This window comes from Patella vulgata, chromosome 1 (genome assembly GCF_932274485.2).
Source record: "Patella vulgata chromosome 1, xgPatVulg1.2, whole genome shotgun sequence".
In the NCBI taxonomy this organism is placed as follows: Eukaryota; Metazoa; Mollusca; class Gastropoda; family Patellidae; genus Patella; species Patella vulgata.
The window spans coordinates 18,486,223-18,512,614 of record NC_065879.2 but is presented as its reverse complement, the minus strand read 5'-3'; the positions used below and the strand labels follow the sequence as shown (position 1 = coordinate 18,512,614).

Sequence of the window (26,392 nt, the reverse complement as noted above, 5' to 3'; positions counted from 1 at the left end):
AATTACGCAATATGTCAAGGAGTGTGTCAAACAATTATATTACTGTAGTTATTTGAGAAACATAATACAGTGAATTATAAACCAATGAAAAGTTTTTTAAAAAATACTGCCTACGTTCTAATCATGGGTTCCACGTCAGCCGTATATGCCGGTCGAGACCTACGGCTATGAAAAATGACCGTTCCTAGATCTGACCTAACGGTCATTTTGCACGCCGGAAAGAAGGTCTTTTTTTATAAAAAAAAAATTTCAAACATGACTACGGTCGACCTTCACTGTGTAACTATCCAAGAATGCACGTCGTCTAGAAGCCAATCTCGTGATTGGTGTTATAGAGTTGTATATATAGTCGTCATCAGATTATACTGAGTGTTGTGTTGATAATTAATGATGAGTGTCTGGTAGTAGAGCAATAAATGTTAATTGATAAGTGGGAATCTAATCAACGGCGTGAAGCGGCCCATTGTTCATCATTCACGTATTGTCCACGCGCATAAGAATTTTCAGTATTGCTGTTCGAATCCAACCAACTGTCATGTCAAATAAAAACAGCATAGAAATTACGTAAATCCTCAACAACGTTTATAAAATGTTTATAGCGGTATTACGGCCTTGTGGAAATTGTTGAAATAAAATCTAGAGATTAGTTAACTTGCTTACCGAACAATTAAGAAAAATACGTATTCCAGTTCTATTGTGCAGCAATATTAATAATTCCACGTGTAGAAGAAATGTCGTGTATATACGGTTACTCTTATACACGACCATATTCTAGGGGGCGCTAGTGTTGCTAGCCGTGAAATTAGTTATCCGTTAGTCATTTAGTTATACATTATTAGGATTTACGTCACAATTCTGCGGCCCGTAATTCCGTAACAGATGGTCTAAAACCCCAAAAATGTGAGATATATGCCATGGATAATTATATATTTATCTTCATTTCAAAGTTATTGTATTACAACTCAAAATTATCCAGGTCAGTGTGTTTTCTATAGAGCACATGTTAACTACGTGTGAGCTACTGAAATGGTTTTTCTCCGGCCAATTCAACTATTTCATTATTTAAGTAGCCAAAACGGAATATTTAATTATTAAATAATTATCCTGAGGATTACTAATATTTCATTTTTAAGTCAAATATATTTTTTGGGTGCACCCCATGGTGACAAAGTTGTATAGACACGTGAATTCACAATACCCTACCATGAATAATAAACATGAAATATAAATTTACCTTGAAAAGTTTTTGTGCGTTATCAAAAATGACCGGCAGCGAAAATTTTGAAGTGGAAGCCCTGGTTCTAATAGTAAGTGCAGGGGGACTGCACCACACAAAATTTACACAAAAACAAATACACGGACAGGACATCATACTCAGGAAAACACAAACACACAGACAATTAAAAAAAAAGTGAATGGATCCGGGGGCTAGCCGTAAGCGTCCACTGCGCTGTACAGTTCCGGGTCTGTAGTGACACAGACTTCACTCAAATTTGAAAACAATTAGGAATACAACCCAAAGAACCAGTTGTGCAATGCCAGCATGAGTCATGATCTGCTATATGCTATACGAATTACAAATGTAAGCATATGTATGTAGTAAAATTCAACTATACAAGTACCGACATCGGTGAAATGTATAAAAAAAGAGTAGTCTAAACTCTAAATTCAATCAAGAGACATTCAGTATTCAATACATATAGGGTACATGTTACATCCGTCACAAAAACAAAACTGAATACAAAGAAGCAAATAGGAAATGTAGACTGTCTCGAGGGACAGTCGTCTGCTGACTGAGTTGCAACGTTATTTTGGCAATGACGTCATATCTTAGAAGGTGATAAAAAATCACAATAATAAGGGCGATAATCCAGATAAAATAACGTTAAAGGCTTAAAAACTATAAGTTTTAGCGACTTATCAGAATTATTAAAGATACATTATGGGCGATTCGATAACGAGTTGGCAGTTCTCACTATAATAATTAAAAACTATATAACGAAAAGGCAATTTGCTGAAAATTTCATTCAAATTGATCCACTATGAACCGAGAACTAAGAGAATCAAATTTCTGCCTAGCCTCGGTCATCATTACTAAAGTCAGTATGATAAACAGCATAGTCTCGATTATCCATTTAATCGTTTAATGGAGAAGGAAAGTTATACAGTAAATCGGCTCACAATCCACTTAAGATCGAAGGCTAGCGATGCCATCCAGAGTTGATTATGGTCTGGATAAGTTAATTAATGTCTAATTGATAATTTAGATAACATTTCAGGCCTAAAGAAAGACTTGTAATAAGCAGATTTTGCTCTTGCATAATGCATGTTTAAGTTATGTAATTGTACAATTTATGATATATTAATATAATACCCAACACAAGAAATGCAAAACAGGTATGTTGAAGTAATCGTACTATGTAAGTGTATTTATAAAGGCATAACATTAAGGGAGGTAATTCAGACAGGGTTAGGTAACTACAGAAAATCTAAAATAAATTTTAAATTGGACCATTATCCAGTATGTAGTCGGTTATATACTTACAAGAAATGTCAAACTTGGTATGTTGAAGAAATGGAAGTTTATACACGTAAATTCTGTGTACGGGGACTATACAAAGCCGGATCGCAAATTAAGAACGGTTAAAAACTGTTTACCAAAATTAGATTCATTTGACCTGACCAGTTAGCGACCATCCACAATCTACACAGTAATGGCTCGAATGTAAGTGAATTTCTTTTAAAGATGCATTATGTAAGAGCCACATTTGCCTATTGCATGTCTTCCTTTAGGCCCTAAATGTTATTTAAATTATTAATTAGACATTTATTCTCATGACCAGTCGTGAATTTTAATGGAGTGAAATGGATAATCGAGAATATTGTTATTATCGTAAAAATGGTAGCAATGGAAATCGAGATTGCGCTTTTCTTATCAAAACTCCCAACATTTATAGCTTGGCTCAGAATTATGTAATTTGACTGAAGTGTCAATATATTCCTTTATCATTATCTATTTTTAAACTATAATATTTAAACTATCAGCTCTTTATCTTAATCTTTAGATAACAATCACATATGTCATGTTATTGATTTAATAACTGTCAAAATGATCTTATATATTAGTAATATTATTTTTGTTGAAGGTTTCATTAGGAATTGCCTACATAGAAAATTAGTTGATCACCATGCCAGTATTAGCTCAAGTTAAAAATTTCCAACAGTTCTCAAGGCAAATTTTAAGCCACTGAATAATGTAAACCGCCATAACCAATGGACATTGTGGACCGAGTTACGTTTGAGTATGTCTTGCAGCCTCCTTCCACAATTCCATCACATGTCAGCACGGTAGCGGGTTAAAATTTGCATGTAGCTTATATCGATATCAAAAAATTACAACCTTCGGATGGAGGGCAATTAAATATTCAAGTTAGTGGGACAAACAACCGCGGTCTGGGATTCAGTAAAAAACTCTTTGAACAGAGTTATCTTCTACTGGACCGAAACAACCACCAATACATCCAAGTAGGGTGAAACGACTTAAAGCAAACCCAGCACCCCATGTCCATTTAGGCTCGCCCAGATAACTAGGCTAAACATGGCTGTTTCCAGTAGTAAGATGTCAACAAACTTCGATTTTACAAAGGAGAATGGCTATAAAACTTGAACTGGACCCTGTTTCACAAAAACTTAAACTAAAATCACTAAAATAGATTTTAACTAAAATCAAACTGAAATTTTAAATTTTATGCGTTTCACGAAGATCGATTGTAACTTAAAATGCAATTTTAATTGATTTTAGTTAAAATAGTAACAAAGAGTTTTGTTTACTGGGGTTTTGAGGGTTTTTTCTGTTCTTGGGGTTTTAATTTCGGGCGTCATCTAATTGCTTATATTGCCTTACAATAAAATAAATGGGTGGGCCGCAGCTATATTTCATCTGCAATGAAAAGAAATTGAATGAAAATTATTTTTGTGAATGATAGTATGTTTAAATATACCATTGGCAATATTATCATTATTCCAAACTTATCTATATGTCGCAATAGATCTCACAACGTAGCTCTAATAAATGTGTGTTAATGTCGTGATTTTAAGTTGGGAGAGGGTGACAGCTGTCCTAAGTTAAAATTGATTTTAGTTAAAATTGTCCCTAAAATAGTTATGTGAAAGGCCACTATTTTAAGTTAAGATACAATTTTAACTTACAATATTATTTTAGTGGATTTTATCTAAAATGCTTAAAATCGTTTTGTGAAACGCATCTATCTTAAGTTAGGATGGAATTTTAGTTTAAGACGATTTTAAGGAGATTTAAGTTTTTGTGAAACAGGGCCCAGAATTAGTTCTCACAAGAAAGAAAGCAATGGGTTGACCATTCGAGGTATTTCACAAAGTTTTAGCCATTTTAATTAAAATTTGAAGAAATGACAAGCTATTTTTGAGTCGTAGTATTACCTGGAACAGACAGTAATTTTAGGAAATTAAGATTCATCCAATTTTTTATGTCATATACAAGCCTCAAGTTTACAGATTTCGGTGGAGTCACTCGATGGTTTCAAAGCAAGATATAGTTGTGTGTCGTCAGCATAAAGATGAAAGTTAATTCCATGTTTTCGGATGATATCGCCAATTGGTGTTGTGTAGGCAGTGAATAAAAGAGGACCAAGAACCGACCCCTGCGAAACTCCAAAGCGTAGGGTTTTTGAAGACGATGTTGCTTTCTCAATAACTACATACTGTGACCTATCAGTTAGATAAGAGCTATCCTTTTTAGACATAGTTCATCAACGCCAAACGTGTTTGTAACCGGTTTAATAGAATATCATGATACGACAGACTGTTTATTATCTATGTTAGTAACAATATCGTTATATACTCTCAGCAGTTCTGTTTATTATCTATGTTAGTAACAATATCGTTATATACTCTCAGCAGTGCTGTTTCAGTGCTGTGACCCTTCTTGTATGCTGACTGAAATTTTTCGTCAAGACTATTAATAACAAAATGATGTTTTGGTCTCGTGGATATAACTTTCTCAATTAATTTTGATATGTATGTCAGATCAGACACAGGTCGAAAGTTCTTTAAGTTATTCGGGTCTAGATTTAGTTTCTTCAGTAGCGGTTTAACATGGGCGATTTTTGTGAACTGGCTTACATTACCATGCATAATTGATGTATTAACAATGTGTGTAATTATTGGTAAAAGTTCATTTATACACAGTTTAAGTAACCATGTTGGTATTGGATCAAGGTTGAATGAAGAAGACGAAGATTTACTTATCAAATCCTTGAGTTCTGTATTTGAAGCAGGAGAAAAATTTGTGAGTGGTGAACCAGCGAATGCTTCTTCTGCTTCTGCCAGATAATGTCCACGATCAAAAAGGAATGTTCGGTGTTAGAGCATTCCAGTCCCTGATGGTCCTTGGGAAGTATGCATATTTCCTGTAATCACTATGGAACATCAGGATGGAACTTGGTATGAATGGTATGTGTGTTTCTGCTACGCGGTAGTGGAGGCACAAGGATGTTCTTGTTGATGTGGACTAGTCCTCTGTGTATCTTGAAGAACATTGCCAACCTCGCATGTTGATAACAGAGCTCACCAATCTTCAACAACTCAGCTTTGGTGTAGGTGATCATACTCACATAAACTCACAGTTGAAGTAAAATATGAATAAAAACTAAATTGCAATTTCTGCTAATATATCCAATAAAATAGATAAACAAGTTCCACTAAACTGATCTTCAAATCAAAACACAGGTACATGCCAAAATTAGCATGGATTAAAGATTGTTATATCCTTTAAAACACACAAAATAGTAAGAGCTAAAAACACATGCAGCCACCTTGGGCGCCATTACAAAGTCATTCTGAATATTATCACAAAGGAAAAACGTACCAAAATAACCCTAATTGACATTTTTGCATATCTGTAGCCTCGTTTTGATTTTTTCCTTGAGTGACATCAAACGTCAAAGACGACATGGGTCGTGAATATCCCTATTGAAACTAAGCACTGCATCCCGTCATTTTGACTAACTTGAAGAATAGACCTAGTACCGGTTGTTCAAAGCTCCATTAACATAAACGACCCGTTAACATGGAGTGTCATAATTTTTAACAGAGAGAAAGCCTGTTGCTGGATGCCCCATTAACTTTAACATGTCGTTAACTTCCCGTTATACGATGGCATTTTGTCCGCTGTCAGTCCAAGTATATAACCCATAGCCTCGGCCAATCAAAAATATGTCCCTCCTCAACGCGGCGTCATCGACCTCATTTATATAAGTGCTACTTTCGGTCCGACGCAGTTAATAATCGCCAAGTGACAGGCTTCAAGTTTGATTTGTAATTAATAACCATGTAAAATGGCCAATTTAATTCGATTGGGAGGGGTATAATGATCAAATAAAGTCTCGTTAACAATATAAATGAGGAAAAGAGTTAGAACTAGTGAGTATTGTGAAATGATAGCAGGCGAAATTATTTCAACAAGTCAAAACAATATGGCGGGTAATACACCCTGTTGTTATATTATTGTAGTATAAAGTCAAGCATCTGTCAGATAACGATCCGTTAGAGCTTAAAGGGGCCATCCCGATTTTAACAGAGTCTCAGAAATAAAATCTGCGTGCGTATGAAATTTAATCGCCAAAATATAGAGGAATGGTGTATTAAATTGTCTAAAAATTTCAGCTTAATATATTGAGTCGTTGAGACGTGAACGTCAAAACCGCTCATCATGACGCGTAAACCTTTTAAGACGTCGGGGTCGTCAGGTCAGTTTTTCATTGGGTGACCTAATAATCTATTACCGTGTCTTTAGAGGTCAAAACAGTGCTTGATGTATGTACTGTACTTGATAACGAAAGGTAAATTTCACCTACACATTATTTTTATGAAATAAAAGTCTGGTTTTATCCAGACACTGTATAGTACAGCTTGGGGCACCGGTCTCCATTTCCAGATTAATAATTTAGATAACATTTCAGGCCTAAAGAAAGACCTGCAATAGACAGATTTAGCTCTTGCATAATGTATGTTTAAGTGTATGTTTTATTGTTTATTAAATGACAATAGGATGAGACACAAGTTATAAAGTATTACAATTGCGTTGCTTGGCGATGTACTACTACTACCAACACTCAATATGGAAGAATTTGTCATTTTTTTAAATTTCCTAAAGAGGTGACGCGCAAAAAAGTCTCTTTCTAAACATGCTTGTCTCTGTTCGAAGCCTTTGGGGTCATCTGCTTAGGAACGTGGTCCTGATCGATTGAAGGAATATGGTGATCAAGTTCTCCTTCTATGACTATGTTGTATGTTATTAACACTGTGCATGTCAGTGTGTGAAACGGACAGGCTTGCAATATCTAACAATAGAAATGACTGATGTAACCCTAGCAACGAAATGTAAATAACACAGGGAATATCACCTTTTCGAAGCGTCTTCCTCGTCAGTAGGCCTTATATCGAAATTATTGCAGTCGGCAAATGATAGTGTGACAGAAACAATTTTCTCTGATACGTGTCTAGGGCAAAGATAGGGGTTTATTCGTTAAATTAATGACATTAATATGATTTAAACTCGATGTAAAAAAATAACACAACATTATGACCGTTTACCCATATACACATATACACTTCGCTAGAATGTTCTGAACCATCATCGTCACAGGCATTTACAACTAGGCTCGTACTGATATGGAAGAACATTCATAGCGAAAACATTGTCTGACATGCTGTCACTTTCTGTCGATGCCATATATCGGATAATATGGAAAATGCATGAGTATTGTCTATGTTGTCGTGTCACATGATTTGGCTTCAGCTCATTAATTGTCGGGTGAAATTGTTACGATTTGTTACTAAAAACAAAACAAAAAATTAAAAGAATTCTGAAATGCGTTATACAGTGAACTTATTAGTAAATAATAAAATTAAACTTTTACTATAGCATTCTCCTTTTTAGGGACCAAAAGAGCTTGGATGAGTCAGAATCCGAAATGCCACTCTTTCGCTAACCTGTTGGTGGTTGTTTTAATGGTTGCCGACCAGGGGCCGGTTTCACGAAATTTTAAGTAAGATAAAATCCAAATTTTAGTAATTTGATTGGATAATATTAGATTGATTTTAGTTCTTAGCCAATCAAAATTGAAGTATCTACTAAAATTTGGATTTTATCTTTAGTTAAGATTTCGAGAAACAGGACCCAGGGTAACCGTAGATACTGTTTTAGTCATGTTACTACTAATCGTTGGTGCCGATTTGTTTGTATACGCCGACGGAGCCACAGTGGCTAAGTGGGTAAGACGCTGGCTCGCGTGTTCGATCCCTACATTGGACGAGAAAGTTCATTGGGATTTTCCTTGTGCTGTCTAGTCTTTCGGATGGGACGCAAAACTAAGGTATCGTGTATACATTAGCAAAGGCCTAAAAGATCCCTTGGCAGTTGGAAATCGATGTAACAGTGGGCCATAGTGCCGCTGTCCGGGCAAAAGTGCCCTCATCATAGCACACTGTATGGCGTATGCCCGTCTTCATTAGTCTAGTCAGAGCAGAACAGTACCACGTTAAAAGACATTTCATTTCATTTTTGTATACGCCTGCATTTCACTGATGTTGCATTGTCTTTTCATTATTTCAGCCTGTAATTCCGTCACCAACTGTGTCACCGGCAGCCAAATCAAAGTAAAACGCAGGTTGTGGTATCTATGGACAACAGACCAACCCATCATTACTGCATTATAAGTAGTTTATTTTCCAGGAATAGGAAATGTCACCTACAGCTTACTTATTAGAAGAATAATCTGGTTATGATCATATCTTTCCATGTATTAGTTAAAATAAAAACTTTATCCAAGTGTATATGGGGGTTTTTTCGCCCACATTTTCATGGGGATGTATATTGTATAACCCAAATATCTTGTTTCCTTTCGATATTCGCGAATAGTGAATCATAACTTCCTGAATTATGGCCCCTGATTGTACAAAAAATCGCGTTTTTAGCTTGTGGTCCCTCTAGACCTCACAATTTTTATCCGATTTAAAAAAAAAACGTTTTAGTACATCACCGTTACACCCTAATGGTGGTTGAGTTCGAATTTTGTGAAAATCGAACCAAGACAGCCGGACAAAAAGAAAAAGTGTGAATTTATCACAGTTATACACTAATGATGGTTGAGTTCGAATTTCGTAAAAAAATCAGACAAAAACTGACAGACATAAGGGCCGCCCCTTATACACAAATAGTGTAAAAATATGCAATATCAAGGTTGTGGACCCTCTAGAGGCCACAGTTTTTATCCGATTTGAATGTAACTCTAAATATATGTTTTTATCAAAAGGTAGAAATGGGCGATTCTTCCAATTATCCCAAGTTTTGTAATGTAACTAGTTTCGTTTGTATTGAACGCTTCAGACTGGTTGGACTTAAAAAGTGAAGTTCTATTTATACTATTCCGGGACTCCGGTAAAAGAATTTGGCGGGGTTGCCGGGGTTATTTTACCAGGGTTTGGCGTAATTTGGCGGGGTTGTATTACCGGGATTTGGTATTATGGCGAGGTTGCCAAGGGTTGTATTACCGGGGTTTGGTATTATGGCGGGGTTCAAGAGTTGGCGAGATCCTGGGGTTTGGTATTATGGCGGGGTTTATGAGTGTGCCAAATATCGGGGTTCGGTATTATGGCTAGATTGAGGAATAACCTAAAGCAAAGCCAGGGGACTAGTTTCGTTCGTATTGAACTCTTCAGACTGGTTGGATTTAAAGGGGAAAGCAAGTCCGGGTAGGGTCTGGGGCCCTTGAGGCTAGAATAGGAAAGAAAAAAAATAATATAGATGATTAATTTATTAGACCAGAAATAAAAGAGGAGTGTTCGAAATCAAGTTGAGTCAGTTGGCACGCGAGCGTCGGGTCTCGCTCGAGTTCTTGTTGCAGTTGTGGTTCATTGTTGACTCTGAATAACTTGTCAGTGGACGGGTATCTGTTCCTCCAGATGTCACTGCGGCTGGAGCAGACTGTGTCCCAAGTTTCTGCTGCTAACTGGCTCGTGGAGATGTTGTGATCCCAGTTTCTGAAACATGGGAACGGTGCCCCTGACGGTGTAAGGTGGCATCGGATCTGGTAGTAGATTGTAGCGGGGCCACACGTGAGGGGTTATACCACACGTACAGTTTCCGTGGAAAAACTGATGGCCGGGTTGGTGGTACCTAGATCCCCTATAGTGGTGGTGATGACTTGCTGGAGCTGGTCTCGCTTATCTTGCAGTTATGCTTCTGAAGATATTCTGACCTTCTGTAGGATTTACTGCAGAGGGCGCATGTAAACCTGGGTGCCGCATGTCTCGATGTCGGAGGACATGGCATTTCTTGGATAAGACTTTCCCACAGATGTGGCAAGCGGCCATTTTGGTAGAAGAGTTGCTATGACGTCGGGTATCGTATTGTGACGTAATAGTAAGTAACTTAACGTGGAATAGTATAAAAGAGGTAGCACGGTGGCACCTAAAGTGGGGTTGGGAGGCTAAAAAAGATCCAAAGTTGGGACACCCAGTGGGGAGGGTTGTAAAACAAAGATAATAAAGGGGGGGGGGGGGGGCCTAAGTTCAGATTTTGTCGTTGATACCGTGTGGTTTTTAATCTTATAATCCAATGTAATTCGATTGTGCGTCTATTGGTAGTAGAAGTATATAGCTCAGGGTCTGTGCCAAGTTGTTTAATTATTTGATAGACAAGGTTTCGATTGGAATGTCTGGGTAAATGGAAGTGGGAGGCGATTGGGGTGTCTCTCCTGTGGGTAATATCAGCATAGTGTTCCTTCAGCCCAATGCAGAACAGTCTTTTGGTTTCGCCTACATATTGTTTGTGACATACATTACAGGTGAGAAGGTATATTACATTCTTGCTGTGACAGGTCCAGTTGTTGGTAGTGTAAGACGCAAATTCTTATTTCCTTCCACATATGTAATTCGCAATATTTTTTAAGTGCGAAATTTGTATGAGACCAATATTTTGCACGGGCTTCTGTAACAGATACCTGATTGCCCAGTCTAAATTTAATGTAATTTGTTTAGTCATATTTAAGTCTTGATAATCGAGGCTGTTGTGTCTGCTTAGAGAGACGCCATGACTTAAAATTTGTTGGTAGATTTCTTGGAGCCCAGATCAGCATACAAAATGGTGAGAAACAATGCAAACTAAGGCCCACACCTTACACTTACACCCTTTATTGCTTTAAGGTCAGCTACATAAATTATGTCCCCCAAAACAGCCAGTTTTATGTAAGTCAAGTCTGTGTTGCTCTGCCCAGCGTTTTAGGGGTTTTGGCGCAGTAATGACCAAAGTCGTAATTCCGTTAAAATGTTTTGTTTCACGCACGATGTTGTTACCATTTATAGTATTATACATTATTGTAGTATTTTAAGGCTTATTGATTATTTGTGTCTTACTGCAAGTTCAATAGTAACGTTTCTCACACAGTGCAGATCTAGGCCTATCTAGGCTACGGCCTGAATTGCAAACTGACGGCCATACAGCTATTTATGTCCTACTGCAAGTGCCAAATTAATGTTTCTCACTCAGTGCGAAGCTAGGCCTATCTAGGCTATGTTTTGAATTCCAATAGAAGGCTTTACAGGTACACCCTACCTGTCATATTAGTTTTATTTATAACAGATATTTATTGTTGTATTATAGTATTTTTCAGTCAATCATTAAACATCAATCATTAAACATTAAACATGCTGCCTTGGAGAATTAATTTAGAGAATTAAAGTATTTTAAAAACTGAATTAAAATGAGTGCGTGTTACATGCATAGACATTTTTGCTGGTCTGGGCCCAAGTTGGGAAATGGAGAGTGGTACTTCAAAATGAGAATCCCTGTTGTGCTTATGATGTAGCGGTGCAATTTCTCTGATGCGACTTTGATCTACATAGACTTATATGTTGTGATGGCCTGTTGTGTTGGGCTCAGGATGGAGAGTGGTACTTCAAAATCTGAATCCCTGTTCGGTTCCAGTGATGGTGCTTGTAATGGTGCAATTTCTCTGTTGCGTCCTGATCTACACAGACCCACTTGTAATGGTAGTTTTGATGAAAAACTTGCTGCGAAAATAGATATCGTTCATAAACAGAGGGAAATAGATACTGTGAAGCTTGAATTATCCTTCAAGGAACAGGAATTAAAGTTGTTGATGGAGCATGAACTTACTCGTGAGAACAGAAATCTCTCGCAAGCTAGAGTTACCAATGGTGGTGGTGATTATCCCTCGCAAGATTTTTACGCTACATTGCAAACACCTTTATATGGTCAGAGACCTTATACTCAGCAGAGTACTGAGGAAACATTAACGTCTGTGATTCGACAAATAAAAAAACCAACAGTAAGAGTAACCCCCTTTGAAGGGGATGTATTGGACTACCACAGGTTTATAAGACAATTTAAAAGTGTGGTTCTGCCGAACTGTGAAACCGATGACGAACGGCTAAATTATCTTGACCAGTTTACAGGGTATAAGTCCAATAACGACGTTAAAAGCTACAGTCACCTACCAGCTGATAGAGCCTTTCGTACAGCTTGGAGAGTCCTTGAAGAGAAGTACGGGGATGATGAAGTGATCGCGAATAGATATGTAGAGAAAGCCCGCTGGTGGCCCACAGTAAAATCGGATGACCCGAAGGGACTGGAAGATTTGTCAGTTTTCTTAGTGGAATGTTTTCACGCTTTAAGGTCAAATAATTCTATTTGTGTGTTAGAATACTCTGAAAACCTGAAAAAGATAATTCAAAAGCTTCCTTATTACATTCATGATAAATGGCGGAACATTTATCAAAATACCAAGGAACAGGGAAGATGCGTGCATTTCGGACTACTTGTAAACTTGGTGAAAGCAGAGGCATCTAAGGCAAATGATCCTACTTATGGAAAATTATCTCTTTCTGGTGACCGATCCAAGAGTAGTAGTAGTAGTAGTAGTAGTAATCGACTGCAAGTCGTCATTCTAGACCAAGTTATATTCAACCAAGAGGATCATTTGCAACTAGCTCTAGCCCACGCTCTCATGAAAGTCTCCCTGTAAATCAGTATAAGTTCATACCTTATGATATAGCATATAAAAGGCCTTGTTTGTATTGTAAACACCCATCGCATCCCTTGTGTGTCTGTAAGGTTTTAAGTGCTCTTGCATTCAATGAAAAATTTGACTTTGTAAGACAGGCAAGGTTATGTTTTAGTTGTTTACGTCCAGGTCACATTTTAGAACGTTGTAGTAAAAAATCAAAATGTCCTCAATGTAATGAATTTCACAATGTAATTTTACATCCAAATATTGTTAATAATTCTAATCAAATTCAAGAGGGTCAAAATCATGTCTCATCAGCTGGTCATCATATGGAGGCCGGGGCTAATTTTTGCACAATGGCAATTTTACCAGTACGAGTAAAGATGAGAAATGGTATTAATTCTGTAACAACTTATGCCTTCTATGATCCTGGCTCTAGTATATCATTTTGTACCCTAAAACTGATGTGCCAACTAGGTTGTTTCGGAAAGTTAACAAATTTGTCAATCAAGACAATGGGTTCTGTTTTTGCTCTAAATTGTTATGCTATTAAAAATATGCAAGTTTGTGATTTATCTTTAAATAGTGAAATTGATTTGCCAGAATTGTATACAAAAGATTGTTTGCCTGTTACGAATGATCACATACCTACTAATGATGATATTTGTAAGTGGCTCCACTTAAGTGGTATTAATTTACCAGTTGTTAAGGCCGAGATAGGTTTGTTGATAGGAAACAATGTACCAGATGCCTATTCAGTTTTAGAGCTTAAATCCGGACCGTCGGGGAGCCCCAATGCCACACGTACTGCCTTAGGTTGGATCATTTGGAATTTGATGAGGGACATGTGACTACCTGTGAATTCTATAGACATTCTTGCCATTCCCGATTTACAGCACTTAAAAAGAGTATTAGAACAAATTTTTAATCATGATTTCCCGGAAAGTGCAAAAAATGACGTTAAGGAAAATTCGCAAGATGATAAGTTGTTTATTGAAAAGACTACTAATTCTATTCAGTTTGAAAATGGACACTATTCAATTGCATTACCCTTTAAAGATTCTCGAATTTTGTTACCCAATAATCAAATCCAAGCTGAACGTCGTCTTTTTAGCCTTCGCAATAGACTAAAGAGAGACCCTGTGTATTCTGGTTACTATAATGACTTCATGAATAAACCTTTATCAAAAGGTTACGCGGAAAGGGTACCGGAAAATCAATTAGATGGAAAAGAAGGAAAGATATGGTATACTGCTCATCACGGTGTCTTTAACGAAAATAAACCAGGTCAAGTTCGGGTGGTATTTGACTGTGCAATGCTGTTTGAAGGTATATCTCTAAATCAAAAACTGTTACAAGGACCAGATATGATGAACAGTTTAATAGGGGTCCTGTTACGGTTCCGCCAAGGTAGTATTGCGGTCATGGGTGATATCGAGTCTATGTTTTATCGAGTACGTGTGCCGGAGTGCGATCGCGATTTTTTACGTTTCATATGGTGGCCTGATGGCAATTTGGACTCAAGACCTGTTGACTATAGAATGGCTGTTCACCTATTTGGAGCTGTGTCATCACCGTCATGTGCAAATCTAGCTCTCAGACAAACCGCGTTTGACAATGTGAATAATTATAATTCATCAGTGATTGATACTATTTTGAGAAACTTTTATGTGGATGACTGTCTGAAGTCCTTAGATGATGAGCTTGAGATGATATAACTTGTCAAAAATTTACGTTCACTCTGTGCTAAGGGTGGATTTAATTTAGTAAAGTGGATTTCTAACTGTCGTGATGTTTTATCGTCAGTGCCTACGGATCATAGAGCCAAAGAGGTCCGAGAACTAAATTTTGGATTGTGAAGAACTCCCCGTGGAGCAAGCTCTGGGTATAACATGGATGGTTGAAAAAGATGTCTTCCGTTTTAAAATTAACCTAAAGGTACAGCCGCCAACTAGACGTGGTATTTTGTCGACTGTAGGGTCCATATACGACCCCCTTGGTTTAATATCACCTTTTATACTTCCAGCAAAATCTATACTCCAAAATCTATGTCGTCTAAATTTGGGATGGAATGACGAAATACCTCCTACAGAACTGCAAAGATGGAAGAATTTCTTGGAAGATCTCCCGACCCTCCAGGAGTTTGTCATACGACGGTGTTATAAACCAGAAAATTTTGGAAATGTTGTTTCCTGTCAACTCCATACATTTGCAGATGCAAGTAGCGATACTGGTTATGGAATGGTCTCTTGTTCGCTTGGTAAATGGTTCTGGTAAAATTCACTGCTCTCTATTGTTTGGCAAGTCTCGTGCAGCACCTCTAAAGAAGATAACTGTCCCAAGAATGGAGCTAACGGCTGCAACCATAGCTGTTAAACTTACCAATATGATCCTAAAGGAATTAGAGATTAATATTGATCAGCTGTTCTACTGGACCGATTCTATGTCGGTATTGAGATACATTCAAAATGAAAGTACAAGGTTCCTAACATTTGTCGCCAATCGAGTAGCTGCTATCCGAGATGGAAGTAAAGTGTCACAGTGGCATTACGTTGGTACCAAGGAGAATCCTGCAGATTTGGCTTCCCGAGACATATCTGTACGAAACACTAATAATGTGAATCGCTGGTTACATGGACCTTTGTTCTTACATAAACCAAAAAATGAATGGCTTATTCAACATCTGTCAACCGAATCTCTTTCAGAAACCGATCCCGAATTGAAGAAGGCTGTTACAGTAGCTACGTTTGGTGTCCCTAATTCAACAACCGATCGTTTGCTTACACGTGTTTCAAGCTGGTCGAAATTAAAACGGATTGTCGCTCGACTATTGATTTGTTTTGATTTTCTTAGAGAAAGAGCGAGTAAACGAAAGGAAGTCGCCACAGCTTTAAAATATGGTGTTTTAGACCAAGCACACCTACAGGTGAAGGTCACAGCAGACATTAATGCACAGGATGTTACGAAGACTAATCGTCCCTTGGTTTTAGAAGATATCTAAAGAGCAGAGAAAAGTCTTTTTCGCTTTATTCAGAGTAAGAGTTTTAGAGAGGAGATTGAGTTATTAAAAAAAGGAGAAAGTGTCAAGAAGAGTAGTACATTAAAGAGACTTGACCCTATTTTGTGTGATGGATTATTGAGAGTTGGAGGAAGGTTGATTCTGTCTGAACTTTCTTACGATGCTAAACATCCTAAATCCTTCCTAAAAATTCACTTGTGTCAAATTTGATAGTTCGGTCCACCCATCTAGCTGTAGGTCACTTAGGTAGGGTCACTGTTTTGTCAAGGATTCGTCAAAAACTGTGGATTATTCATGGTCCTGCCTTGGTTAAAGATTTGCTGTCAAAGTGTGTTCTGTGTCGGAAATATATATAGTGCCAAAATTGTGGAGCAAAAGATGGCTAATTTACCACAGGAAAGACTTAAACCTGACGAACCCGTCTTTTCGCGTGTTGGAATGGATTTCTTTGGTCCTCTAGAAGTAAAGCAATTCGTTCAACTGTAAAAAGATATGGAGTTATATTTACATGTCTCGCATCACGTGCTGTTCATTTAGAGATGTCTTTTAATTTAGATACTGTCTCTTGTATTAACTCTATAAGACGATTTATAGCACGCAGAGGACCTATGCAGTACCTCGTCAGTGATAATGGTTCAAATCTAGTAGGATCTGAACGTGAATTGCGCGAAGAGATTGAAAAGTGGAATTTGTCCAAAATTGGTCAAGAACTGTTACAGCAGAACATAAAATGGTTCAAATCTAGTAGGATCTGAACGTGAATTGCGCGAAGAGATTGAAAAGTGGAATTTGTCCAAAATTGGTCAAGAACTGTTACAGCAGAACATAAAATGGGAGTTTAATCCTCCGTCAGGTTCAAATTTTGGTGGTGTATGGGAGAGATTAATTCGCTCTGTCCGAAAATCTTATACGGATTGCTCTGTGAACGTCTAATACCACTGGATGACAAAAATCTTCAGACTCTTTTGTGTGAAGTGGAAGCAATTATGAATTTCGCGCCCAATTACAAAACTATCCCACGATTTAAATGACTTGGACGTATTGACCCCGAATCACCTTTTGTTGTTGCGAGCTGGGGAATCACTTCCTATTGGTGTCTTTGACAAAAAGGACAATTTTGCTAGAAGGCGTTGGCGTCAAATCCAATATTTGGCAGATATCTTTTGGAAAAGATGGTCCACAGAGTACCTGCAATTGCTACAGGAGAGGCAAAAGTGGCTGACACCGAAAAGAAATGTCTCCCTAAATGATATTGTATTAATTGTGGAGGGAAATATAAGAAGTTCCTACACCTTAGGGCGTGTGGTTAAGGTTCACCCCGACAAAAATGGCCTTGTTAGAGTTGTCACTGTTAAGACTTGGACAAATACAGTAAACCGTCCTGTAAATAAGTTAAGCTTGCTGTTAGAATCAGAATTTTAAATTCCATGGATGTAAATGACCCCAAAACCCAATAGTTAGTATTTTCATTATGGGTTTAAATGCTTGGGTAGGCAAAAGACTATGTTTTGAAACTCTAAAGTCTAAGTTTATCTGTACATGCAAATATGATGAATAGAATTTTATGTAAGAAAGTGTTCTATTTGTTAAGTATAATCAGAATATTGTATCCCTAGTAGATAGACTGAGGTCTATAAATTATTCCTCGATTGTTTGGAAATAGGTTTAATATGTTTTGAGATTGATAGCTAAGTTCACTAGACTGTTTGGAAATAGTGTTACCTTGGCAAAATTATTCCTCGACTGTTTGGAAAGAGGTTTAATATGTTTTGAGATTGATAGCTAAGTTCACTAGACTGTTTGGAAATAGTGTTACCTTGGCAAAATTATTCCTCGACTGTTTTGAAAGAGGTTTAATATGTTTTGAGATTGATAGCTAAGTTCACTAGACTGTTTGGAAATAGTGTGACTGAGATTATGTGAGGTATTTCATGTAATAGTAAAGTAGTAATAACTGTAAATATGTTTAAGTTACCTTTAAGAATGTATTCTGGGTTTATGGATTAAGAGTTATAAACTTCGTTAGATATCGCTATTACAATTTGCTTTCAATACCTGTTTTAGGTAATCGCTTCTTGATCATTTACGATTAGGAGGCCGGTGTAAGACGCAAATTCTTATTTCGTTCCACATATGTAATTCGCAATATTTTTTAAGTGCGAAATTTGTACGAGACCAATATTTTGCGCGAGCTTCTGTAACAGATACCTGATTGCCCAGTCTAAATTTAATGTAATTTGTTGTCCCCCGCCTTTCGAAGAAAGCAGGGGACTATTAAAATGGGTCTGTCTGTCTGTCTGTCTGTCTGTCCGTCACACTTTTTGGGACACAATAACTCTCTTCCTAATTGAGCTAGAATGTTCAAACTTGGTGTATGTGTTTATTAGGTCAATGCCTTGATGGAGTTCGAAGATGAGCATTTTCCGCTTAGGGTAAGCAGAGATAAGCAATTTGATTGGTTGATGCTTTGGGACACGATAACTCTCTTCCTAATTGGGCTAGAATGTTCAAACTTGGTGTATGTGTTGATTAGGTCAATGCCTTGATGGAGTTCGAAGATGAGCATTTTCCGCTTAGGGTAAGCAGAGATAAGCAATTTGATTGGTTGATGCTTTGGGACACGATAACTTTTAATTGAGCTAGAATGTTCAAACTTGGTGTATGTGTTTATTAGGGCAATGCCTTGATGGAGTTCGAAGATGAGCATTTTCCGCTTAGGGTAAGCAGAGATAAGCAATTTGATTGGTTGATACTTTGGGGCACGATAACTCTCTTCCTAATTGAGCTAGAATGTTCAAACTTGGTGTATGTGTTGATTAGGTCAATGCCTTGATGGAGTTCGAAGATGAGCATTTTCCGCTTAGGGTAAGCAGAGATAAGCAATTTGATTGGTTGATGCTTTGGGACACGATAACTTTAGTTCTAATTAAGTGAGATTGATGAAACTTGGTGTATAGTTTCATTACAGTAATACCTTGACTAAGTTTGATAATGTCCCCCGCCTTTCGAAGAAAGCAGGGGACTATTAAAATGGGTTCGTCCGTCTGTCTGTCTGTCCGTCCGCCTGTCTGTCCGTCACACTTTTTGGGACACAATAACTCTCCTTCTAATTGACCTAGAATGTTCAAACTTGGTGTAGGTGTCTATTAGGTCAATGCCTTGATGGAGTTCGAAGATGAGCATTTTCGGCTTAGGGTAAGCCGAGATAAGCAATTTGATTGGTTGATGCTATGGGACACGATGACTTTAGTTCTAATTACGTGAGAGTGATGAAACTTGGTGTATAGTTTCATTACATCAATACCTTGACTAAGTTCGACAATGAGCATTTTCTGCTCAGAGTAAGCAGAGCGATAAGCAATTTGATTGGACGAGACTTTGGAACACAATAACTCTCCTTCTATTTGAGCTAGAATGTTCAAACTTGGTGTAGGTGTTTATTAGGTCAATGCCTTGATGGGGTGTGAAGATGAGCATTTTCTGCTTAGGGTAAGCAGAGATAAGCAATTTGATTGGTTGATACTTTGGGACACGATAACTTTAGTTCTAATTAAGTGAGAGTGATGAAACTTGGTGTATAGTTTCATTACATCAATACCCTGACTAATTTCGATGATGAGAATTTTCAGCTTAGGCTAAGGAGCAATAAGCATTTTGATTGGTTAAGACTTTGGAACATAACAACTCTTCTTCTAATTGAGGTAGAATGTTAAAACTTGATGTAGATGTTCATCTTGACTTAGTTCAATGATTAACATATCGTGCTAAAGCTAAGAAGAGATAAGCAATTTCCTTGGTCGATGCTTTGGAACAAGATAACTTTGATTCTATCTGATAGAGAGTGATGAAACTTAGTGTATAGTTTATAATCAGTTGATTGCTGGATACTTTTGAAAAAAAATAGATGTGCGATTAATTAATATGTGTCATCTATTTATTTGGGGATTTCGGCGGGGGACATCAGCCTCACTGTTGGCTTGTTTAGTCATATTTAAGTCTTGATAATCGAGGCTGTTGTGTCTGCATGGAGAGACGCCATGACTTAAAATTTGTTGGTAGATTTCTTGGAGCCCAGATCAGCATACAAAATGGTGAGAAACAATGCAAACTAGGGCCCACACCTTACGCTTACACCCTTTATTGCTTTAAGGTCAGCTACATAAATTATGTCCCCCAAAACAGCCAGTTTTATATAAGTCAAGTCTGTGTTGCTCTGCCCAGTGTTTTAAGGGTTTTGCCGCAGTAATGCCCAAAGTCCTAATTCCGTTAAAATGTTTTGTTTCACGCACGATGTTGTTACCATTTATAGTATTATACATTATTGTAGTATTTTAAGGCTTATTGATTATTTGTGTCTTACTGCAAGTTCCATAGTAACGTTTCTCACACAGTGCAGATCTAGGCCTTTCTTGGCTACGGCCTGAATTGCAAACTGACGGCCATACAGCTATTTATGTCCTACTGCAAGTGCCAAATTAATGTTTCTCACTCAGTGCGAAGCTAGGCCTATCTAGGCTATGTTTTGAATTCCAATAGAAGGCTTTACAGGTACACCCTACCTGTCATATTAGTTTTATTTATAACAGATATTTATTGTTGTATTATTGTATTTTTCAGTCAATCATTAAACATCAATCATTAAACATGCTGCCTTGGAGAATTAATTTAGAGAATTAAAAGTATTTTAAAAACTGAATTAAAATGAGTGCGTGTTACAGGTAGATTTGTACGTTTTGCCAGTTTGAGTAGAACAGATCGAACGTGGTCCTTGGTTTGAGTGTTTTGCAATATTGACAATTAGGTAAGTTGCATATAGAGTCTAGGTATGCGTAACTTTTTCCACTAACTTGAGGTTTTGTGTTTGACTTTTTATGGTGGCTGAGGTTAACAGATCTTTTAGGGAAGGGTTCTGTCTAAAAGCTGTAAGACAGGGAAGGGGGAAGGCCCTGAGGCAATCCTGAGAGCTATGGAGAATATGCCAGTTGTCCTTGATGATTTTGCTAATGTGTACCGAAGTAGGATTAAAATCTGCAATGTGATAAAGACTGGACGTTTGTTGGTCTCGCGGTGGTTTTAGTTGTTAGGAGATTTATCCTCTGAATTGAATCGGCTAAAGTTCTGTTTGATTTGAATATATCTCTTGGGGTAACCCCGTTGGAGATAGTAAAGTTTCAGTTTGTCTGCATGTTTGATATAATCTGTGTCGGCTTGTGCAGATACGTTTGATTCCAACAAATTGGCTATAAGGTCCCTTATGTTTGATATGTGGCGGGTGGCATGATGTGTAGGAAATGTAAGAGTGTGTGTCTGTGAGTTTACAGTAAAGGTCAAATGAGAGTTTTTTGGTTACAGGGTTAAAGCTTACCATAGTGTCAAGAAACGCCACTTTATGAGTGGAGTATTCGGCTGTGAACTTGATGGTTTTGTGGAAGGTGTTCATAAGTTGGAGGAAATCTAATACCGGACAAAGACTAAAGGTTTGAATGGTATTTTGTCTAACATAATTTGTTCTAATTCGCTAAGGAACACACAAGCAAAGCTGGGGGCTACTTTGGTCCCCATGCTAGTATCTGGAGGTAGTGTTTAATATTAAAAACGAAGTTGTTTTCGGTAGGTACCATAGTTTTAGGAGTGCGATTAAGTATGTGAGAATGCTTTTGGCGACTGCTCTTAAGCCTTCGTTGGTGGGGATGTTAGCGTAGAGGGAGGTAACATCCATAGTGACAAGAATGACATCGGTTTCTTGGGTGAGGTCGGTGTCTTCTAATCTTTGAATAAATTGTGTGGTGTCTCTGATGTAGCTGGGGTATCGAGGGACGAAATCTTTGATATGTTTATCTATGAAACTACTAATGAATTCCGTGGGAGTTCCATACCCGCTTACAATAGGTCTGCCTGGAACTTTGCCACGTTCACAGGATTTATGTATTTTGGGTAGGAGGTAGAAGCGGCCTGGTTTGGGGTCGTCTACAATGAGGCCTTTTAGGAGTTTTCCGTGATATGTCCCGATTGGTAGATTTTGGTTAGGAAAAGTGTGATTTCAGTATTGAATTCATAGGTGGGGTCCTCATCCAGTGGCAGATAAAAGGCAGTGTTGGAAAGTTGTCTTTCGGCTTCACGGGTATCGGCTTTTTTGATGATAATATCGGAGTTCGTTTTAAGTTGCCTCTCTTTCTAGTTTAGAGAGGTTGTTCCTTTTGAATTTAATAGTCTCTGTGTTGAATAATTGGTGTTTGATAACTCTAAAGAAGATCTCTAAGTTACGATTTGCATCTGGATTCGGTGTCCAGGTGCTCCGTGGTGTGAATTTTTGGTCCAATTTAGAATGAAAGGTTGGGGGCGTTAAAGGTGATTTCGCGAAGTGATAGGTGGTTCTCATTTTGCGGATTAAGTTTCTAAGATCTAGTAGTGTTTTACTAAGGTCTGTTCCAATGGGTGTATGGCTAAAGGTGAGTCCTTTGTTTAGGAGTGTTGTGGTGTAGTAAGCGCCACCTTTGACAAATTGACGACAAACGACTTGGTGTAATTTTTAGAAGTTTTATTAAAAACAATCATTACTATTTTGATTAAAATTAAGATGTTTAACAATTTTTTGGACCATGTGGTTGATCTTGGATTGGTTGAACTCGGTGTTTGGAATTCTTTTTCTAGAAGAGGACCTGAACAGTTACCTTTTGTTGTTCTGGTTGAACCTAGGGGCTCGTGCTGTAGGTCTACGGGTGGATGGAACATGTGACCTTTTCCGAGGAAATGTTTCCCTTGGAATGGGTCATCTTTTTGGGACTCGAGAGTGAGTCGATTGTATCGGCTCAGTTGAAGTCTCGATTTGCCCGTGGAGATTTCTCTCTCAATCACTGCTGTAATGGCTTGTTCTGCTTCCTTTAGTTGGCCGGAGTCGCATAAGCTGGTAAGCTTGGACTTAGCTTCTTGCAGATCTTTGTTAATCTGCTGGCAGGTTTGCTCTAAATGTGGATTTTGATCATGGTGAGGCAGTATTCCTTCGTGGCACGGGCTCTAAATTCCGCGACTTCAGTTTGGTAGATCGTGTTGACAGTGTAAATTCTTGGCCTGAACGAAGTAGGTATGATCTTAGCTGTATAGCAAGATTCTAGAAAGTCGCCTTGTACTTGTAAGCGAGCAAGTTTGCTTCTTAGGTTCCTCATTGTTTTGTAGGCAGGTAGGATACTATTATCCGATAGATTTACTCCTTTGACATTAGTTGACTGGTCTGTGATAGTAAAATTAACTCTTTGTCTTTTGGCCAATGGCGCTTCTTCCATTAATGTAGTAATGGATTCCGAGTTGAACAGGGAGTCACGACTGCCGATAGGGGTCATGAAATTTGCCATAACTGGAAGGATGGCGAGATGAGTAATGAAAAGGTAGAAATGGGCGATTCTTCCAGTTATCCCAAGTTTTGTAATGTAACTAGTTTCGTTCATATTGAACTCTTCAGACTGGTTGGACTCAAAAAGTGAAGTTCTATTTATACTATTCAGGGACCCCGGTAGTTAGTATTTGGCGGGCTTGCCGGGGTTTGGCGTATTTTGCCGGGGTTGTATTACCGGGGTTTGATATTATAGCGGGGTTGTTTTACCGGGGTTTGGTATTATGGCGGGGTTCATGAGTTTGCCAGATCCCGGAGTTTGGTATTATGGCGGGGTTCATGAGTGTGCCAAATATCGGGGTTCGGTATTATGGCCAGATTGAGGAATAAGCTAGAGTTAGGTATGATACAAAGTCGAAGTGTCTGTCCTTTGCCGGGATTTCGGGCTGGTTGTATTGAAAGGGGAAAGCCAGTCCGGGTAGGCTCTGGGGCCCAGAGGATAGAATAGGAAAGAAAAAAAATTAATACCGCCATAATACCAAACCCCGGGATCTGGCAAACTCACGAACCCCGCCATAATACCAAACACCGATAAAACAACCCCGGAAACCCCGTGGCGTTGCGTAGTCCCAAACAAAATACAGGATAAGCCATTAAAAACTTTTTTTAATGGACACCACCACAATATAAGATGCAATGCAAGAATGCGGTGTGTACTTACCAATAATGCCAATATGAAAATAAAATTTATTCGACGAATTTGAAATCACTTGACGACGAAACCACATGTAGGCCTATCAAAAAAGACGCACATCTCTAGAGATCGGCTATCCGATCACAAACGACATCGATGCTACATGATGCCACTGTACCTTATAAATTTTCTCCATACAAATCATTTCTCTCAAAATATTCACAAAATAAAGTTTTTGCCAAATTTCTTAAAGATACATTATGGGAGATTAGATAACCAGTTGGCAGTTCTCACTATAATAGTTAAAAACTAGATAATGTAAAGGCAATTTGCTGAAAATTTCAATCAAATTGATCCACTATAAACCGAGAAATAAGCGATATAAAGTTCATTACTAAAGTCGGTATGACAAAAATCATAGTCTCGATTATCCATTTACTCGTTAAATCGAGAAGGAAAGTTATGCAGCAAATCGGATCATAATCCAACAATTATCGCAGGCTAGCGTTGACACCGAGAGTTGATTATGGTCTGGATACGTTAATTAATGTCTAATTAATAGTTTATATAACATTTCAGGCCTAAAGAAGGACCTACAATAGGCGGATTTTGTTTAATTGTTGACATTTGGAGGCCAAATGACACCTTCTAGGAGTTCTGCAGCGAATATGGCAATAGTCTGGCACAGCCAATTTAGATTTCATAAGTTACACTTCACCAACAAATTGTAATACATGCAACATACTCTTACTGATATGTGTCAAACAGTATGCCACATAATATGACACATATTAAAGCAAATTATAAACTTGAGCCAAAAACTCATTGAACGAGGAGTAATGCCTGTAAAGGGTGAAGGTCATTTGCACCGCTTTCGGAGGTACGGATTGTAATTAATGGGTGATCAGAAAGAAAATGCAACGGTTAGGTTTTTTTTATACGCCCACATTTTCATGTGAACCTATATTATGCCGTCGCCCCTGTCCGTCCGGACACAATTGTTTGTGGACTCTCTACAGGTCACAATTCTTATCCGATTTCGACGAAACTTGAAATATAGGATTATCCCCAAAAGATCTCGGCTGCTTTCGATACTGGCATGTATCGGATCGAAACTTCATGGATTATGGCCCCTGTTTGTACGAAAAATCACGTTTTTAGCTTGTGGACCCTATAGTGGTCAAATGACACCTTCTAGGAGTTCTGCAGCGAATATGGCAATAGTCCGGCACAGCCAATTTAGATTTCATAAGTTACACTTCACCAACAAATTGTAATACATGCAACATACTCTTACTGATATGTGTCAAACAGTATGCCACATAATATGACACATATTAAAGCAAATTATAAACTTGAGCCAAAAACTCATTGAACGAGGAGTAATGCCTGTAAAGGGTGAAGGTCATTTGCACCGCTTTCGGAGGTACGGATTGTAATTAATGGGTGATCAGAAAGAAAATGCAACGGTTAGGGTTTTTTTATACGCCCACATTTTCATGTGAACCTATTATGCCGTCGCCTCTGTCCGTCCGGACACAATTGTTTGTGGACTCTCTACAGGTCACAATTCTTATCCGATTTCGACGAAACTTGAAATATAGGATTATCCCCAAAAGATCTCGGCTGCTTTCGATATTGGCATGTATCGGATTGAAACTTCATGGATTATGGCCCCTGTTTGTACGAAAAATCACGTTTTTAGCTTGTAGACCCTATAGTGGTCACAATTTTGATCCGATTTTGTTGAAACTTGAAATGTAAGTTTATAACCCAAAGATCTCAGTTCCTTTCGATATTCGCGCAAATCTTACAGTAACTTCCTGAATTATGGCCCCTGATTGTACGAAAAATCACGTTTTTAGTTTGTGGACCCTATAGAAGTCACAATTTTTATCCGATTTAAAAAAACGTTCTATTATATCAGCTAAAATGGTGCTTTTGCTACCTTTCAAGGATTGTCTTATCTTAAAAAGGAGTCTTTTACAGTTGTTTCTTACATTCAATACATTTTTACAAAGCAGAAATGTGCTAATCAATATTTCATGTCAAACTTAAGTAATTATATGTGGGCCTACTGTTGCGCGAAACTTTGCTAATCCCTCTGTAACTTACATGACGGATTTACATAGATATACTTTAATGCCTTCATGTTCACGTGTTTTACAATAATTTCATAAAATCTATTAATAATATCTAATGTTAATGTTTAGTCCTGTGAAATTTGTTTTTTAACTTCTAAGAGAATAATAGACACAATGGATAGACAATGAAAACTGTTATGG

At 37.8% G+C, this 26,392-nt stretch overlaps 3 long non-coding RNA genes across 7 annotated transcripts in view; 2 read left to right on the top strand and 1 right to left on the bottom strand.

Moving 5' to 3' along the window:
• The window catches only part of LOC130014247 (uncharacterized), a 47,650-nt gene extending 38,776 nt beyond the window's left edge, over nucleotides 1-8,874 (top strand). For all 5 annotated transcript variants that reach the window (XR_008789210.1, XR_008789212.1, XR_008789213.1 and 2 more), the window contains exon 3: nucleotides 8,654-8,874. This is a non-coding gene — a long non-coding RNA (uncharacterized LOC130014247). The remainder of the gene's footprint in view (nucleotides 1-8,653) is intronic.
• LOC130014248 (uncharacterized) overlaps nucleotides 1-26,392 on the bottom strand; it is an 80,886-nt gene that overhangs the window by 33,285 nt on the left and 21,209 nt on the right. The window lies entirely within an intron of this gene.
• Nucleotides 18,094-26,392, top strand: part of LOC126808927 (uncharacterized) — a 31,111-nt gene continuing 22,812 nt past the window's right edge. The window contains exon 1 of the long non-coding RNA XR_007674828.2: nucleotides 18,094-20,887. This is a non-coding gene — a long non-coding RNA (uncharacterized LOC126808927). The remainder of the gene's footprint in view (nucleotides 20,888-26,392) is intronic.